The sequence below is a fragment of the Phyllopteryx taeniolatus genome, chromosome 21 (genome assembly GCF_024500385.1).
Source record: "Phyllopteryx taeniolatus isolate TA_2022b chromosome 21, UOR_Ptae_1.2, whole genome shotgun sequence".
NCBI classification, from domain to species: domain Eukaryota; kingdom Metazoa; phylum Chordata; class Actinopteri; order Syngnathiformes; family Syngnathidae; genus Phyllopteryx; species Phyllopteryx taeniolatus.
In genome coordinates, this window is record NC_084522.1 from 13,778,109 (window position 1) to 13,796,843 (window position 18,735).

Sequence of the window (18,735 nt, forward strand, 5' to 3'; positions counted from 1 at the left end):
ACTAAAAACAGCTGTACATTTATTAAATGTTTTAGATGGTGACAATTTGAATGAAACAGATTCATTCTATTTCCATTATTTCTCATGGGAAAAATATCAACCATTTCAATAAATTGGAAGTCATCCATATAGAACTTTGTTTGGATTTTTTGGACAAGCAGCAATATAAATTTAGTTAGTAAAGTTTGTTGCTTGAATCCATTTTTTCCATCGTTTCTCAACTGCTACTAAATCCATCAGTTTTAAATTAAGTGGCCGACTTACTTTTTATTAGGCTTTGTGGTATGTATACCCCAAAGTAGCACCAAGAACTTAATAGCCTTGGTCATGCTGCATGAAAAGCAAATATTAACTGGCAAGCTTTGCAGAAATATATACGACCATTTAATGCATTCTATCCCTTTGTTTGTTTTTTTTCTGCTCTCCTGCTTTCTCAATGGGTTTCAATGCTTCAAGTGTCACACTGCAGTTAAAATTGTGACGCATTGTAATGCTGTTGATGTTTTGGTAATGTTGCGGACATGCACGCCGCAACTTTGAGGCATCACAGAGACTCGTGACCACCTGAGAACTCCCACTCCTCCACACTTGCCCTGCTGTGAGACGGCGACAAGGACAATGCCTGGTGTACGTCAAGTGGACCTTAACCTAATTAGCAGCTTCCCGTCAAATCTTGATTCCTGTCTTCAAAAGACCCCTTCCCGGACCAAATGGTTGGGGAAGACTATGTGGTTAATGTCCACCGATGCGCGTGAGGCTCCACCCACTGGCGTTGAGAGGAACTGCAAGCGCCAGAACTTGTGGACGTGCCTCTGATGTTGGTTAACAGAAGATAAAATTATATTTCGCAAAACTCTGCAGAAATATTCCAAACGTATGCCTTGGTGTCTGTGTCCCCATCTGGCACGACCAAAGTTTAAAAAATGATTATATGTGTGAGAGTACAAAGTTCAGAGTGTTTGAGATTAATATTATTTTAAAAACCCATTTACTAAAATTTGCAGACAAGATTCAGGCTGGTGGGCGTGGTCTTCTCCAAGTCGGCACTCCCTCTTTCTCCGCCCCGACCCTGGGGTTTATTTAACTCTAAACTCACACCTTTCTCAGTTGAGTAGAATAGAGTTGAGCAGAGTTGAGTTGAGGCTTCCTTTTCCTTCTGTGCTCCCCCTACTTTTGTTCCCTTTTTGTCCACGTGCACGAACGTCCGCCCCAACCAAGCTGGCAGCGTTTTCGATCGAAGAAGTCGACCATGCGGCTCCGATTGCATTCCCTAGCCACGATCGGTCGGCGGGGCCTCAACGAGCAACTGCCGGCATCCCTGACGGATCCCGCAAGCCTCTGAGGGCCAGAGCTCGGCTCGCCACCAGGTCAACCGGCAGGGAAGTTGTGAGCGCATCCCAACAACTTTCCTTTCCTATTTCTTTTTATTTTTGTGCAGCTGGTTTTTCTTCAACCGAACCTTCTTCGTTTCCGTCTGAGGTCCGGAGGAAGACCACCCCAAAGACCACCTGATCTGCGTTCGTGAGTCGACACAGCAATCCTTACTATGATGTACAACATCAGTGCGTAATAATTGTGGGGAAATTACTAGCTTCATACAAAATCGCAACTTTGCATTCTCTTGCTCTGACTCAGTGCATTAAACGCTCGCACGCTCTTTTAGTTTATCCCAGCGACCACACACAATGTCCTAATTTCCATTTTTGTACGTCTTTCGTTTACCCTTAGTGTTATTTTCTTGTTGTAGTTTGTAGTTGTAGTTGTGTGTTTCATTAAATACACCATAAAATTCCACTCGTGGTCATATTTCGTTCTCAGAGGACTTTGGTAATACCCCGTATAATAACCCACATCACTTACAGAGAGCATTGGCGGCTAATTTGCAATAGATGTGCTTGGTGCATCTGGGAGGAATTCTATTATTGCTCTCAAAATACCCAATAATCTATATGGAATTTTGTCCTGCCTGTTCGTACGAGTCTGTTGGATGGTGACATAATACTGTACTTGACGTAATTAATAGTATGCAGAGCTAATCCAAAGGTAATTGTTGAAGAAATATAGATTCTAAACTATGGGATATAGTGAGATAAACAATAAAATGCATTATTATGATAAAAGGAAATATCACTCCTCCATAAAGCCTCAGTAAACATTCATATTATTTAAGTTCCCAAAAAACAATTGCTCCAAGTGTTCTGCCATCCCAAACGTTTAAAGTTGTAAACTAGACTTCACGCCGAGCTGATCCGGTTGATCAGTATCGTACGATAATTAGCATTTTATGCCGATCGGCTGATCGGCTGTAATGTCATAATTCGACAATCCGATCAATTACGTCATTGACGTTTACTCCTCATCGCCGTCGTGTACAGTATATTTGAATCCAAAAGCTCGTTTATTTTTAGCCTTATCGCATGTCTTGTGATGTAGTACTGTAAATATCTGACCGCCAATAAAGTTATTTAAAATAAAAAAAACATGTTGGCGGTGTGGGACATACAACACGTCTGAGACAGACAACACGTAATGCTTGGATCAGACTACAAGACAAATTAGTTTTTTCACGATTGCACTATGTAAGACTACTGCAATAAAATCCTGTATTACGATACCACCGCATCCAGTCTTTTATGATCACTGAGGTTTATCTTGTCAACTCAAACTTGTTACAATGGTGACGACAAAAAAGAATGGATCGCCCCATGTGTATTATAAGAACAAAATGGGGGGGGAAATGTGTGCTCGTGGTCACAGGTGCTTGGGAGAGGACTTTCGTCCAAGGATTGCTTGAGGTATGTTCACGTACTTTAAATACAATACGGCTCGCAAGCAGGCAACAAAACGTTATGTAGCCTAGCAAGCTAGTGCTAGCACTAACGGTTGTATGGAAACATGCCTGCGGTCTGTCAAATCATGCTCTAAAGTTTCGGTTTGTGTGAAGTAATTGAATTACAATAAAGTTATTTAATTACAGTAAGTTAGCACCCATTATTTCCGTCATGTTGCAATGTTGGTTTGACCTGACTGATTAGAATGCATAACCTGATTAGAGAATACTTTTGAAGATACTCAGTATACAATACAAGTATATACAGTAAATTAACAAGTCATGAACAAGTCATTAACAAGTCATTTAAATAGACACATTGCTCCATCTTGTGATCAGATCGGTGATCGGTTATCGTTTTTTTAAACTCGCTGATCGGTCCCAAAAATGCTCATCATGTAAAACCTATTGTAAACATTCAATTATTTTGAATTCTTCTTATTCTCGTTGCTTAGTAGGCAACCAAGGGACTAGTGCATCCTAAAAAATATAACAGTTAATTTTCCCCATGGACAATCAAGGATATTTTGTCAAGCGCACCATCCTCAATGTTTGTCACAATATTGTGCTAAAAATGTCTCACGTTGTCAGTGTCTCACGCCTTATGTCTAATGTCCTCTGTTATGCCATCTAATGATCCCCACTGCTCTCCATCACTACTCTTGCTGTGTCTGTTATTAGCAGGGCTTTAATAATGAACCCAGCAGGCGTCTTCTTCATTAGGCAAGCAGGTGGAGAGAGGCCACTGAGCCAGGCTGACCCTGCTACACTCTCCTCATTGGGGATCTGGCACAGGAATTTTAATGGGGGAGTAACAGAGGCAGGCAGGTCAGTCCAGGGGACACTGTGTGCATGCCAATCTGGGCTGACCAACAAGCATGAACACAGCGAGAGCTGTGAACAGCTCGTCTGACAGTTTGTAACAAGCATAGAGGATGGGAAGCCTATGGGGATGAAGGCCAGCGGGAGAGTGATGGTAAAGGGATCAAGTGAGGCATCAAGGTGAGCGAAAGATGGAGCTTTGACAAGACCCTGGTGGCAGTCTGGGACAATGTTTGTGTCAACGCTCACCGATAGAGAAGGTTAGAGCTTTTGTTAATTGCCTTATTTATGATGAGAAGACCAAATGAACTGTCGCAGAGAAAGTTAATGCATTATAAAACTAATCTGACCATAAATTAAGAGCCTGAAATTCATTTGGGCTGAAATGGTACACTGCTTTGTAATATGAATATTGTCTGTCATTGCCATTGGAACCACGGCTCCCCTATTTTAGTAGACCATAACATTGATAGACATGCTTGACAACTTTTTGTGTTAGGAAAACTTTGGTGCTAACATTACAGTTACTTTAATGATGTTATTCATGGAGTTCAAACCATTGCTCACTGCTAATTCTAAACAACACAAAAAAAGTGTATAACATTGCACTGAATGTGTGACATGCAGAGCTGTTAAAAGAATTGGCAGCAAGCAACTCACCCACCCGCTTCAGAGCATCACTTATTCTAATGTTTCCCTACAGTGGTAATTGCCACATTCAGTGCATTTGTAGCAACATTGAGTGACAAAAAAAATCCTGTGCCCCATTGTTGTTTTGTCTCGACACAGCTGAACGTAAATATGGCTGATGACCGGCAGAAGGAACTGCACTAGATAGGCAGTCGAAAAATAAGACCAAAACTGTTCCAAACCAATATTTCCTTAAACCAAGACAAATTAGATTATGTTACAATTTACAATCAATTAAAGCACTTTTCCACTCACTGATGTTTTAGTAGTTCACTCTCCTGACTTCTGTGTGGTAGCGTAGGTTGCCATTGCGATTGATTGGAGACCAATCCATGGTGTGCTCTGACTTTTGCAAAAGTACAGAAAATGAATGCATGGCCACCAATTTTCCTTAGGCATGAATAAAACATTTTGATTTGTGAGATCTTGTCAAGAAGAATGAAGGAAGTGCAGTTTATGTCGAAGCATACTTAAACATTTTGTACTTAGGTTGCTATTTTGCTCTCTTGGCATCAGTTTACGTTTTCTGTAGCCATTCTCATTCAAATAAATAGCTGCCCACTGAGCACAATGTAAAATTCTTATTGATCTGCCTGACCACTTTTTGTACACAGGTTCATGTTGCTAAAATTCTGCATACTAACTGTCGGTGCCTTGCCCAAGGGTTCCTCAACAACAGTCAGGATGCAGACTAGCATCTCTCCGATATCCCACAAGCAGGACACAAACCATTCCAAAACCCAGGTCCTTGTCAATGAGCTACTGCCGTCCCAATTGGAAGTTTTGCTTCCAATTCCAATTGCGTTGCATTATTGACGAGAACCAATAATAAAAGAACCTGGTAAATTAAGGTACTTACCCATTACATCCCTACTGTAATGTGGAAATAACATTCCTCTGATGATCAATCAACAGACTTCCATAATAAGCATTTGTACAAGTAAAGGCCTCCTCTTGAATAATGGCATGTTTACAAATACCTTGTAGTATTTGCAATTCAGTAAATTAATTACCTGGACCACTATTTGACTAAATATTGTCAGCTTGAAAGCTGTGATTGGCTGGCAACTCGTCCGGGGTGTACCACGCCTCTCGCTCAAACATCCGCAGGGAGAGGCTCCATCTTACCAGTGACCATTATGAGCAGAAAAAAGAAAGAGAAAATGGATGCATGGGTGTTTGAAAGCATATTGGTTTTTAAATTTCCTTCATGGATAATACTAAGGCCCTCTCCACACAATCAGATTATGTTAATAAACCCACAAGAGGAATAATTCAATCATCCATATTATATTTTATATACATATACATATACACACAGAGACACACACGCACACACACACACACACACACACACGCACACACCAATTAGAGCAATTTGAGTTCAATACTCTCCTATGGAGAATTTTTTACCTTTGATTTTTTTGCAGCATTGACAGCAGCTGTATTTCAGATACAGTCAAATTAAAAATTCATAAATACATCAATTGGCCACACCCTTGTCATCAGCACAATTACAATGTGCTTTGTCATGAGGCGAGGACAAAGTTTTTAATGAAGTGCACCGTACTGCGCCTTCATATTGTGCTCATTTCTTGCCTTGTCAGGTTTCTAAATTAAGAGTGATGTTTCTATTTGTTTCGCAATGTGTTATTGTAAAAATGCTTGATTTAGCTCAAAACTAACACGAGGTATGCCTCGTCCCAAACGGACCAAGGAACTAAATATTGTATTTTGAGCTGTTTTGAAATCCATAAATAGGACACAGGGAGAAAAACATGAAAAGATCAACCACTTCATCAGAAACCTCATTCAGACTAATTGAAAACCTCACACTAGGTTCAGGTAAAGGACAATGCACATCCAAACAGATGTAAACATCTCATTTACATGTTAAAGGCATTCGGCTGGGCTTTATCATGCACATTTTAAATGTCACTGGCGCAGGTGGAGCTGAACTCTCCTGAACATGTAAATAAGTCCATCTTGAGTATCTCTGTCATCAACAAGGGGCTCTCATTGGCAGACAATAGGGGGGTATCGGAGGCTAGCCCTGGTTCAATGATGCAACAAAGTGTGACCAAGTGGCAGCAGCGATCCTCTTCAGTGAACTTGAGATAGAAACCCTGTCGATTATTAAAGTGTGCCAAATGATGCAGAGGCTATACACATAGTGTGAAAATAATACATTTTGAATGTGAAATTTTGGTTCCACAGATCAAATCGAGTTTTGATGGATATACCGGTAATAATCAACTCCCCAGGATTAGCTTCGATCAACTTTAATGCGACCAGTTCAGGGTGTACCTTGCCTCTCGCCTAAAGATAGGCTCCAGCATGCTTGCGGCCCGAGAGAGGTTAAGCGGTACGGAAAATGGATGGATGGATGGATGTTTTTTTCTTTACATATAAAGTGCAATAATTGCTTCCGCTACGCTACGTGATTGCAACCAGCAGACCACTATTGTCCGCTAGTTTGTGGTGTAAACCGTGGTTATCTACTGTTGTCACCCTGGAACCCGCAATTCCTATTGTGGCAAAGTTGCGAGGCACTGCTGTAGACGTTAACAACAATAAAGCATTTTGGTTTCTTCAAAAAAGCCTGGGAAAACACATATACAGTATGTCATATTTTTAAACACTATTTAAAATGAGTTTGACATACCGCCAGAGACACATTGCTAGCCATATCACCTGCGAGCCAGAGGCTGAGCTGCACTGTATTTGTTTTCGGCCCACCAGTTGAGAATCAGCGGTGTAAAGAAAAAAAACACAATGTGTGCTATGGGAAGTTGAGCTATTGATAAAACAATTGAACTAAAGATATGTGGAAACACTAAAGTTCCCTAGTATTTTCTGCCAACTGAAATTAATATAAAACACATACAAACATATAGAATCAAATAAAACAATACAAATACTGATTGCTAGTTATTTTTCTCCATATATAATCAATCAACGAAACGTATTCCGTTCACAATCATAAAATGCAAGTTAAAAAGCATGTTTTCACCCTCTTCCCATTCCATATCAAATGAATGTGTAGTTTGAATTTCGTAGTTTAAAATGATCGTGAGAAAGATGCAATGACGTCATCATGAGTCTGTGGAACCAGTCCATCTCCAAAAAGACAAGGAGTTCCTTCTATGTCAGGCCTTTGCTTAAAATGTAACATGCAGTCAACCCCTTTTAATACAGTTTAGGTTAGAAATCACCTTATGCCAGCTACACCAATAGATAATTTTTCTGGTCCTCCGTGCATCCCATACAAGCATGCAGGTGTTGTTTTATCTGTTAACGAGGTTGCAGGCTATAAATAGCTGTTAGGTGCTCTCACATAAGCAAAGGCATAAAAAACATAAAGGTTAATGGACAGGGAACCTGATAACAGCGTTGTTTTCATGTCTTTTTATCGTGAAGCAGAATAAGATTCAGAAGTAGTCTGAGTCCAAAGAGGCTCAAGCACAGTTCCTGTAAATTCTTGATATGACTTGGTTGTCATCTGTGACCTTTCCAATAAATAGGAACTGCAGATTAAGGGTAGATCCCCACTCGTCCTTATTTCTTCTTTGTTGCACACATCCACAAGAAACGGCTGTATTGATTGTTGTTCGTTGGCAAACTGAGTCTCCAACATTCACTCTTGAGCCGATCGATCATGACAGAACATTAGCCGATTCAGAAGGGACAGCATATAGGGAAAAAAGACAACAAATCCTGCTGATCAACAGAAATAAAGTCTGATATATATGAACAGTTTCATTATAAAAAATCCCGCAGAAATCCTGCCTGAGACAGTTTCTGAAATTGCCTTGTTCACAGGCAAAAGTAGGGCTTAAAATATCAATACTGTCAGCTGATCCTCAGATATATTGAACAATACAAATGGCTGGGACCTTAAACTACAACTACAAAAGATAGCACAAACACACAAACACATTATCCTAATAATATGAAGCAAATTCATATCTACAGTGGTGCCTTGAGATACGAGTTTAATTCATTCCGTGCCCATGTTCTTAACGCAAAATACTTCTCAAATCATCTTTCCCCATTGAAATGAATGAAAATGCCATTAATCTGTTTCAGCCTCCCTGTCCCCCCAGATTTCTTTTTTTTTTTTAAGGAAACTAGCACTCTATAATATTGTACTTTATAGAATAATAATCGAATAGATCATAGAAGAATAATTAAATCATTAAATAGAATGTAAAGCATTATTTAATAATGGGCGGCACGGTGGGCGACTGGTTAGAGCGTCAGCCTCAGAGTTCTGAGGACCCGGGTTCAATCCCTGGCCCCGCCTGTGTGGAGTTTGCATGTTCTCCCCGTGCCTGCGTGGGTTTTCTCCGGGCACTCCGGTTTCCTCCCACATCCCAAAAACATGCATGAATTGGAGACTCTAAATTGGCCGCAGGCATGACTGTGAGTGCGAATGGTTGTTTGTTCCTATGTGCCCTGCGATTCGCTGGCAACCAGTTCAGGGTGTACCCCGCCTCCTCCCCGATGACAGCTGGGATAGGCTCCAGCACGCCCGCGACCCTAGTGAGGAGAAGCGGCTCAGAAAATGGATGGATGGATGTTTAATTTGACCATAAACTTCGACTGGAAGTGGCATTAAAACTCATTCACTGCCATTGACAGCTGTTGAATTCAAATATCCATGTTAATATGGAGGACTGGCAGTGATAACTTTAAACCCATCTTTTTTGATTAAATGTTCACCATTTGTTGTGTCGTGATGCTTATTGTGAAGTTAGTTGAATTGAGTTTACTGCCACAATAAAGCGGTCATATCTCAAGTTTGTGCTTGCAAGTCAAAGCAAAAATTCAGCCAAATGACAGCTGGTATCTTGAAAACCCCGTGAGTTGGGTCACTTGTACTTCAAGGTACCACTGTACATATGTTCCGTACTTCTGGAGCTAACTTGCTTTCTAATGTTTTCATATAGCTCAAATATGAGAACCATGCCAGCCATCTCATCTGCTGTACATATCCTCCGCAAACAGCTTTGAGTGGATAACAAGGCCCACTCTGCATGATCCAAAATAACACAAGTGAAGCCCATCAAGTGTGTGTGTGCCAGACTATGCAACCTATAATTATTTGCAGGCTTGATTATAACGCTGTATCACTTAGGTCGTGGGTATGGGTTAGTGTACATAAAAGGCCTCGTGTCTCCTCCAAGTTTTCATTGTGCATGAGATCACCCCATCACAACTTGCTCGTCCGGTGAAGCCATCAGTCCGACACTAATCCTCCTTTGATGAGGCTTGCTTCACAGGAAAAGCACTGACATTTCGCACTAAGGCCTTCTCTCTTCCCTCCTGATCACGCACGGAGGGGCCGCAGCTCCGGTGAGATGCTCTTTCATCCCAATGTCGGTGAGACGGGGATTCAGATGACTGGTGGATTAGATGGCAGCTTAAAGGAGACAGTGAGACTGATGTTCACACTCAAGAGACAAGGCCTTAGAAAACCCCAGATCAGCTCAAATTCATGATCAACTCGAAAGAATTTGATACAAAAGACAAATTGTTTTAATTGTTCGCAGACTGTTCACAGCCTGTAACCAACACCCTCCACATTAAATTACAATACCAGTAAAAAAGTATTCTCCATGGCAATAAACTGCAAACACCATAGACTATCAACATACTGTATAGCACAGTGGTACCTTGAAGTTCGAACACCCAAAACCTCTGGATAAAATGTCTACATGTTTTGGAGTTTTGTCATTAAAGAGTGTTTCAGCGATTTAACGGACTCCTACTGGTTGACTTCTGCTTACTTGTTTATGACTCTTTTGACAACAAATACCATCAAAATATAGGAAGAGCTGCTAACCAACCAGTACTAAGCCTACAACACGAATATTAAAAAGAGTACAAAACCACATCTAACTCTTTGTCAATGTTTATACACGAAGCACAATATAGAGATCAAAGGAAAAAAATAATGCATAGTTTACCCTGGTGTCTTATAATAATCTAAGGACACAGAAAAGGACAATACTATTCCAAATAAACTCAAACGTGGGCTACAAATGACCACGGGTCAAAATTGTACACTAGCTCGCAACTATAAGCATAATGGCACGGCAAAACATTGCAAACCTTTAAGTACAAGGATATTTCACTACACAATACGGTGCGAGTAGCAAGTGTCAGCACATTTAACAATTTAAATATTTAACAAAAATAATGTTGCAAACAAATTGTGATAGTGGTACAAGCAATCAAGAGCTAAAACTTGGCCTCTGTCAGTCACTCTGCATCCAGCCCACCCTACTCAGCCTTTCTTAACCTACCTTACTCTATATTCTCCCATTCTCAGCCTCCAACGATTACTGAAATCCAGGATCCTATTAAAAAATCTACGCCGGCTTGACAACCCACCATGTGGAGCCTGTGTACGCTCCTTGTTGTTCCACATCACTGAATATCGTCTGCTCTTAGCTCGCCCCGGGCCTTCGCTGTTTAAACAGCTTCAATACCTACTGCACTTATTGCTGGGTTTACATTACGATCACGGTCGTACAATCAGCCCTGTTTGCCCGGAACGTAGTGGGTTATGAGGTTTTGGTCCGTTTTTTCTTCATATTCAAGTCAGGTTTGCATTATGTTCTCAGTGGCCACTGCGGCCGTGTTGGCCCAAAGCAGGGCTGACCCTCCCATTAGGTGAGATTAGCACATGCAAAGGGCACCATGACCTCCAGGGGGCGCCAAATATGAGGTAAAATTCACTTTCATTCAACATACAGTAATTATTCATCCATTTTCTGTAACGCTTATCCTCACTAATTATATTACAACAAATTATTACTATTAACTCAATTTCAAGTCAAAATGTTTCACATTTAAGGAAAGAGAAAGGGGTAAATGGAAATTAATATAAACAATTAATTGAATAGGCCAAGAGGATCCATGTATAATACTGCATGAAAGCAACCCACCCAACTACTGATGTTACCAACTCAGATGTAAACAACAGAATGGGGCAAAGAGGCTTCGTAAAGGTTTGAATACATTGTGCAGAACTGAATCATCCAAACGATACCCAAGGTACGGTAAGGCTCTGTTTTAAGATCTAGAGAATCTTTAGCTGTGTTTGCTGTACTGGATGAGTTGCGCACACAATGTGCGTCATGTGCATTGAATTAACTCTCGAGAGTCCGGATTGCTTGCAGCGGATTTCTAAATGTCCCTTGCACTTAAAATAGTATATGACTAGGGTTGGGGATTGAGAATCAAGAACCGATTGGAACCGGGAATAACGTTCCTCCCGGAATTGTTTAAATTTAAACGTTTCACTTCCCAGTTTCGATGCCGATAGTCCGCCGACCCCGAAGAAGAGAGTGGCGAAAACCAACGAAAAAGCGGCAAAAACCAACAAAGAAGAACATGCACGAAGACGTGCTTGTGCCTGATGGCGGGAGCAAACAAAAGTGTGTCTTAACTTTGTTAAAATTAATGACCAGTCGCCTCAGTGCAACATAAGATTATTTTGTGCAAAGGAGGCTTTCACGATGTGTAGAGGTCTGACGTGCTCCCTCCCGCTCGAAGCCTCAGCCTACACCGCACGGAGCTTCAGTGACGTCAACTCTCAGTCAATTGGGTGAGTGAAACAATAAAATATGTCTATACCAACATTGAGACAGCTAACAAGGTAAACGGTTGGTTGCACTTTTGCACTGATGGTTTTTAGCATTTATTTTAGTCCTGAAACCAACGTAAGAGCTGATGATGGGGGGAAAAAAAAAAAAAAAAAAAAAAGCAGCTTAATATTGCGCTAAAACTTCACCCAATGTCAAACTAGAAACTTTACATTTCAATGAATTGGGACAAAATTCACATAAACGTTATCTCACAGTATCACAAACACTAACCTTGTGCCTCATCGGTGGGTAGGTAAAGGAATCAACGTTTTATAGCATTTGGTTCCATTACTTTCGTTTTCAAAATTCACCGGTGTCGTGCCAAATTGCTGAGTTGCGGTGCATATCCTTCAACATAAAAGGCTACAAGCTTAAAACAGGACGTAAAGGTATTACTTTCACCTATAAATCATTTGACGTGATAAAACAGTCCCAAATAACTATTTAACAATATATTGAACGTTTAGCTGAAACATTAATTCATGAATATTAAGTAAATTGGGTTAGTTCAACATACATTGCCTTTTAGTTAATAGGTTTGATATTGATACTGGTTATAAAGAATGTTCATTTGAGTCTATGCTGCGGGCTGCTAAGAAAATGGATGTTCATAATTTGGACACCCTTTTTTAAATCATGCAAACATTTTTGACCCAGCCGAATTGAGATTCGTTTGGAACCTGAATCAAAATGAGGAACCGGCATCGGGACCGGAATCCCTCAAATTCAAACGATGCCCAACCCTATATATGACTAAAATAATTCCATGATTGAAGAACTAATTTGAATGAATGTAAATTTCTGTAAATTATTTCATATCGAAATCAAAATGAAATCTTTGCCGCACGTTTACAATAACTTGACAACTAAAATAAAAAGGGTAACATCGGTTCAAATGTAAAGCAATTCCCAGTTATTATCACTATAAATTTTCATTTGTTAACATGGCAGACTCAAGAAGCTCCCCTGCCAGGCCTCGCTTGTTACTCACTCCCAGACTACTAGCACCATTGTAGAACGCAACACGTATCACACACAGCCAGTAAATCGTCACACGCCGGAACGCGCCATGATTGAATATGACAAAAGAGCTAACATGCACACGAGCTTTCCTTGAGAACTGTGAAAAAATGTGGCAAAATGCGACATTAAGTTTAAGTTTAAAAAACTTATTTTAACAAATGTTCCTTCATTCATTCAGCTTCCGTTCCGCTTATCCTGACTAGGGTCGCGGGCCTATCCCAGCTATCTTCGGCCAAGTGGCGGGGTACACCCTGAATTGGTCGCCAGCCAATCGCAGGGCACATAGAAACCAACAACCACTCGCACTCACATTCACACCTACGGGCAATTTAGAGTCGTCAATTAACCTACCACGCATGTTTTTGGGATGTGGGAGGAAACCGGAGTGCCCGGAGAAAACCCACACAGGCACGGGGAGAATATGCAAACTCCACACAGGCGGGGCCTGGGATTGAACCCCGGTCCTCAGAACTGTGAGGCGGACGTGTTAACCGTCCGTGCTGCCTTAACAAATGTTAAACAAATGTATTTACATTTTAATATTATTATTATTAATACTACAAGAGGCTCACTATCTTAAATCACAGCCAGGGCTAACAAAAGGCAAGTCTTTTAAAAAAAAAAAAAAAAAAATGTATGTATGTATTTATTTTTAACCTGTGGTGAATACTGGATGCTACTGAAAAGTGTTCCTTGCATCCATTCTTACAGCTGAGTGGCAGGCCATCTTGCTCAGCAGGGATTGCTGGCAGAGAAGACGGCCACAAAGCCACCAAGGAACAACTGGGGATGTGGCAGCCAATCCCAGACAAAGACTAGCATGCATAGAAGCACATCCCAGCAATACAGATTGAAAGGAGAAAAATACTTTGCCGTACGTTGGTGACAATTAGTATTGATCAAATTACTTCAACCGTTCCTGTACAGTAAACGGATGTTTTATAAGGACTACAGTTTGGACTCAAACTAGTTATTTCAAATACTGTATAGTCAATCGGACTGGGGAAGTGTTTAAATGCTGGCAACCGTTTTTCCTGTTTAATGGTCTATGCACCATATTTAATGACCTCTGCTTTCACAGCAGGTATCTTTTTTCTTATTATTTACCTGTGGGTAGCGGGCTGTGAGCAGATACCACATACTGTAGTTTCACGCTAATATAAATAAATGATCTATATAAAAATAGAAAAGAATGCTGTAAAAATTTACTTTCCTTGTGGCACTAATACTTAAGTGATGTAGCTGCGATAGCCACTGAACATGACAATAATAATAATATTGAAACACCACCAATAACACCAAGTGCAACTGTTGAACTGCAATCCTGAAGAGATGGATACAAATATTATAAGTTATATTACACGAGATTGACTTGCTTGGTTCATTAAGCAATCCAACAGGTGAATACTGGGATAGGTGATTAATTGTATTAACAGAGGACACTATCCAGCAACACCTGCCACACTGAGGTATGTCACTGCCTCCCTCTGGTACTGCAAAGAAGCACACATGCTTGGCTGTGCCTCTCCAACATCTTATTTTTTGTTTTGTTCGTATTACTTGAGTCTTTAAGAGTCGAAGAACTGTGCAGATTCCTTTTTCCTCCGCAAAAAAATTCACAACACGATAAACACTGAAGACTCTGGAATCAATCAAAACAATGTAGTCATTCTGACAGTAAATATGTGTTAAACTCTAAAAGTATACTTCCCTAAAGTAAAATTATTACCCCCACCCCCCTATTTTCCTAACTTTCGGCTTCCCTTTCTCTCTACAGATTATATAATGACATTCGGCCCATATGAAGAGTCATTATAGCAATGTTAAGTGTGGGGAGAGAGGTGGTTGTCACGGTTACCTGATCCAGCATGGTGCTGAGCCATCTGCCGTGGAAAAGACAACTCCCTTGCTTACTGCAGTAATTACAGCAAACCTCAAGCAGCCTGCACACATGAGCACAGCAAGTGTGTGAGTGACAGAATACATCAGACAAATAGGCTGGCTATTAGCTAATACTGCATGCTCTTAAACCAAATAATGACGAGTCCTACAACAGACTGTATTAGTTCAATTTGGGGTGAATGTGGTACTTTTCAAAGGATCCATCTGTTCTAGCAATGCTTTGGAAAGCTTGCTTCATTTCTCCGCCTTTGTTAGCTGTGACCCTTTGTGCTCCAGCTGTCAAACATCCCCTTTTGAGCTTCAGAAAAACACTTAAGCTACTGCCTTGCACAGAGATGAAATGATTCAGGTAACAATGAAGTCCATAAATAACATACAACGAAAAGAAGTTTAAATTCTTTATGTCCAATGACAGCCAACATTAGCGAGCACTAAAAATACAGTAATGGGAAAAAAGTATTAGCCCCATTTTCAAACGCATGCATTTTTGCACGGTTTCCCCACGTTATTGTTTAAGATCAATAAAAAAAATCTAAATATCAGAGAAATATAACCCAAGTAAAAATAAAATGCTATTTTTAAATGGTGATTTGATTTATTAACTCATTCATTGCCAGCCCTCCCAGCAAACATGGATATTTGACTTCTAAAGCAGTCAACGGCAGTGATTAAGGGGGAAAAAATAAGCAAAGCTACCTGGCCCTGTGTGAAAAAGTAATGCCCCCTTTGTTAAATTATGAATTAACTGTGGCTAATCACATTTTTGGGTTAATTTTCACTGACCACAGCCAAGCCTGATTACCTGCAGACTTGTCAGCCAAAATATCTCAAAAAGCATCTGGAAGCATCATTGACATCAGTCAGTCTGAAAAGGATGACAAAAGACTTTTCTAAAGCTTTAGGATTCCAGCGAACCACAGTGAGAATCCATCCATCCATCCATCCAATTCTCAATGGCACCTATCCTGTTCGGGGTCACGGGGTGCTGACTTCGGGCAAAAGGCGGACTTCACCCTGGATTGGTCGCCAGTCAGTCGCAGGGCACATATAGAAACAGACAACCACTTGCACTCACATTCACACCGAGTGGGAACAGAACCCATGCTGCCTGCATCGAAGTCAGGCAAACGCTCCACTACACCATCAGTGACTTAACGGTGAGAATTTGAAAAGTGGGCCAATACATTTCATGCCAATATATATTCCCAAGATGCATTCTTTCTTTTTTCTTCTGTTCTTTAGCATACATTGACATGCTTCCAGTACAAGACGATTATTTGGACAATTTCATGAGTTGCTTTCACAACAGCATATACAGCGACACAGTTAAACTTGAATTCTTGTACTGACTGTCTACTGAATTAATACAATAATAACAGCTTTTTACAATATGGTCATATATCAAAGGAGGAAAAAAGAGTTCCGATCGGATCTTTTTGCAAGCGAACTGACAAAGTCTTCCTCCATTAAATCTGTGCAACAACTGAAACCTGAAGTTATAATTATGACAGCACTGTTGATCAATTATCAATAAAAGGGCAGTGGGGTCTTGTAAAAGCAAAGCTGTAGCACAACAACAGCAAAGGTCACTACAAGGCTGTACACGATCAGGATTTTTGGGGCCGATCACCGATCAGCAAGCTTAAAAAAACGATAACGGATCACCGATCCGATCCCATGATAGAGGAATGTGTCTATTTAAATGACCTGTTCATTTACTGTTGACACTTGTGTAGCTAATTGCTCAAAAAATTCTAGTCACAAAAAATAATGTATTTTTGTTCTTCTATTTATGAAAGTGAGGCATAGTGACAGACAGAACAAATGAATGGTCTTCTATTAGATGGCAGGAAGTAAATACAGTAATTAATGTATCCACTTTTTGTGACATTTTTGTTTGTTGGTGTGCTGTGAGATTTTTCAATTGTAAAATATGTGCCTTGGCTCCATAAGGTTGGAAGTCTGCTGTAGTCAGACCGTGTATTCTAATCAGTCAGGTCCGTAGGTGTGAATGTGAGTGCGAATGGTTGTTTGTTTGTATGTGCCCTGCGATTGGCTGGCAACCAGTTCAGGGCGTACCCCGCCTCCTGCCCGATGATAGCTGGGATAGGCTCCAGCACGCCCGCGACACTAGTGAGGAGAAGCGGCTCAGAAAATGGATATATATATATATATCCACACACATACATACATACATACATACAGAGAGAGCGAGAGGAGATTTTAGTAAATATTTTGCGCTGAACAGTATCGACGATTGAAATTGTCTTTATCCAAGACCACCACATACTAATTTTCACAACATAATAACCTTGGTATTTATCCTATTAGATCAATCATTTCTACAGCTTTTAAAAAGATTAATTACTCATGACTAATTTAATCAGACATGAAGCTGCTTTTCATTTTTGTGGCAAGAAATGGAATGTCTTATAATTAGAGTACAATTGCATTTGAATGTTTAAATTTTAATCCGGTTTTCTTTAAATTGAGAGGAGACATTAATGATGTTGGCATCACCATGACTTGGAAACAAAGCCACTTCACATGCTCCTCTCAATTACTAAGCATGAAAAAAACGCCTCAAGTGACTGTTAAAGTCAACATTCCTTGGCAACAATCTTTGTGAAAAAAAGGGCAGTTGAGTTATGCTACTCTTTGTTCCATAAATCATCACATTCGTAATTAGGCTGCACATAGAAGAAGGAACCCTAACTTTACCCTTAAATACAGTATAACTGAAACAGGCAGGCCACTTTGGATCAGACATGAATTCACTGTCAAACTTGCACATTGTAAATCTTCATGCCAAAATGCAAAAAGCAATTAGAAACCAACAGTGGTTTTAATTGCTTGGTGATCCAATTAAAACAGAATCCCTGCAGATAGCAGTCCGTTACTAATGAGGCAAAATTACCAGCATTAACATGGTCTCATATTGAGGGGCTACGAAACAAACATTTGCTCCTTTCTGATATTTCTGATTTTTCCTCACCAGGCAATGAATGTGTATTTGGATTTATTATTGCTCGCTAATTTTTTAATGCTAGGCTGTGATGGTGGATAAGCCATTTTAATTCAAGCAATGAATATAGGCCGGAATATTAAATACCTCATTTGCATAAATTGTGTCACTTGACTCAGGATTCCAATTAAAACCTTGATTAATTGCTTGGCTGACCCGTTAAATAGAATCCTTTAAGTGGTTCAACAGGACACCAGTGCCTGTTGACACACACACACACGCGCACACACACACACACACCCTTAAAAGCACACGCCTATAGACTTTACACATGAACTACTCTGAATAAAATTAATCTTAAGGAATTAGTGAATAATGAAGAAAAAAAAAAGAATATGCTTTGGCAAGTGTGACACCTACAGGATGAAGCCGTGCCATTCATTGGTTGGAGAAAGAAGGTTGGTTCATTCATCAAATCAATGCTGTCATCCCTCCATTCATTTTCTATACCGCTTGTCCACATTAGGTTCGGGGGTGAGCTGGAACTGACTTTGGGTGCGAAGTGGGGTATACCCTGGATTGGTCACCAGGCGTTTTGCGGGCACATACAGTATAGCACATACACACTCACCCCTATGGACAATTTAACAGGGGTGTCAAATTCATTTTTCTCGTGGGCCACATTGTCGTTATGGTTTCCTACTAGAACAGCTGAACTTGATTTAAGGTTAATCAGAGGCACTTTAAATTGTGGCAAGTGCGCGCAAGACTCTCTTTAAAGTGCCCCCAAACTCATATCCTTGTTTTGTTTGTAAATACATTAAATATGTTTGAAGTGCGTGGTT

At 40.3% G+C, this 18,735-nt stretch overlaps 1 protein-coding gene across 1 annotated transcript in view; it reads right to left on the reverse strand.

Moving 5' to 3' along the window:
• rbms3 (RNA binding motif, single stranded interacting protein) overlaps positions 1-18,735 on the reverse strand; it is a 398,433-nt gene that overhangs the window by 378,640 nt on the left and 1,058 nt on the right. The window contains exon 2 of the mRNA XM_061760185.1: positions 14,882-14,966. The gene's annotated coding sequence lies outside the window, so the exon portion shown is untranslated. The remainder of the gene's footprint in view (positions 1-14,881; positions 14,967-18,735) is intronic.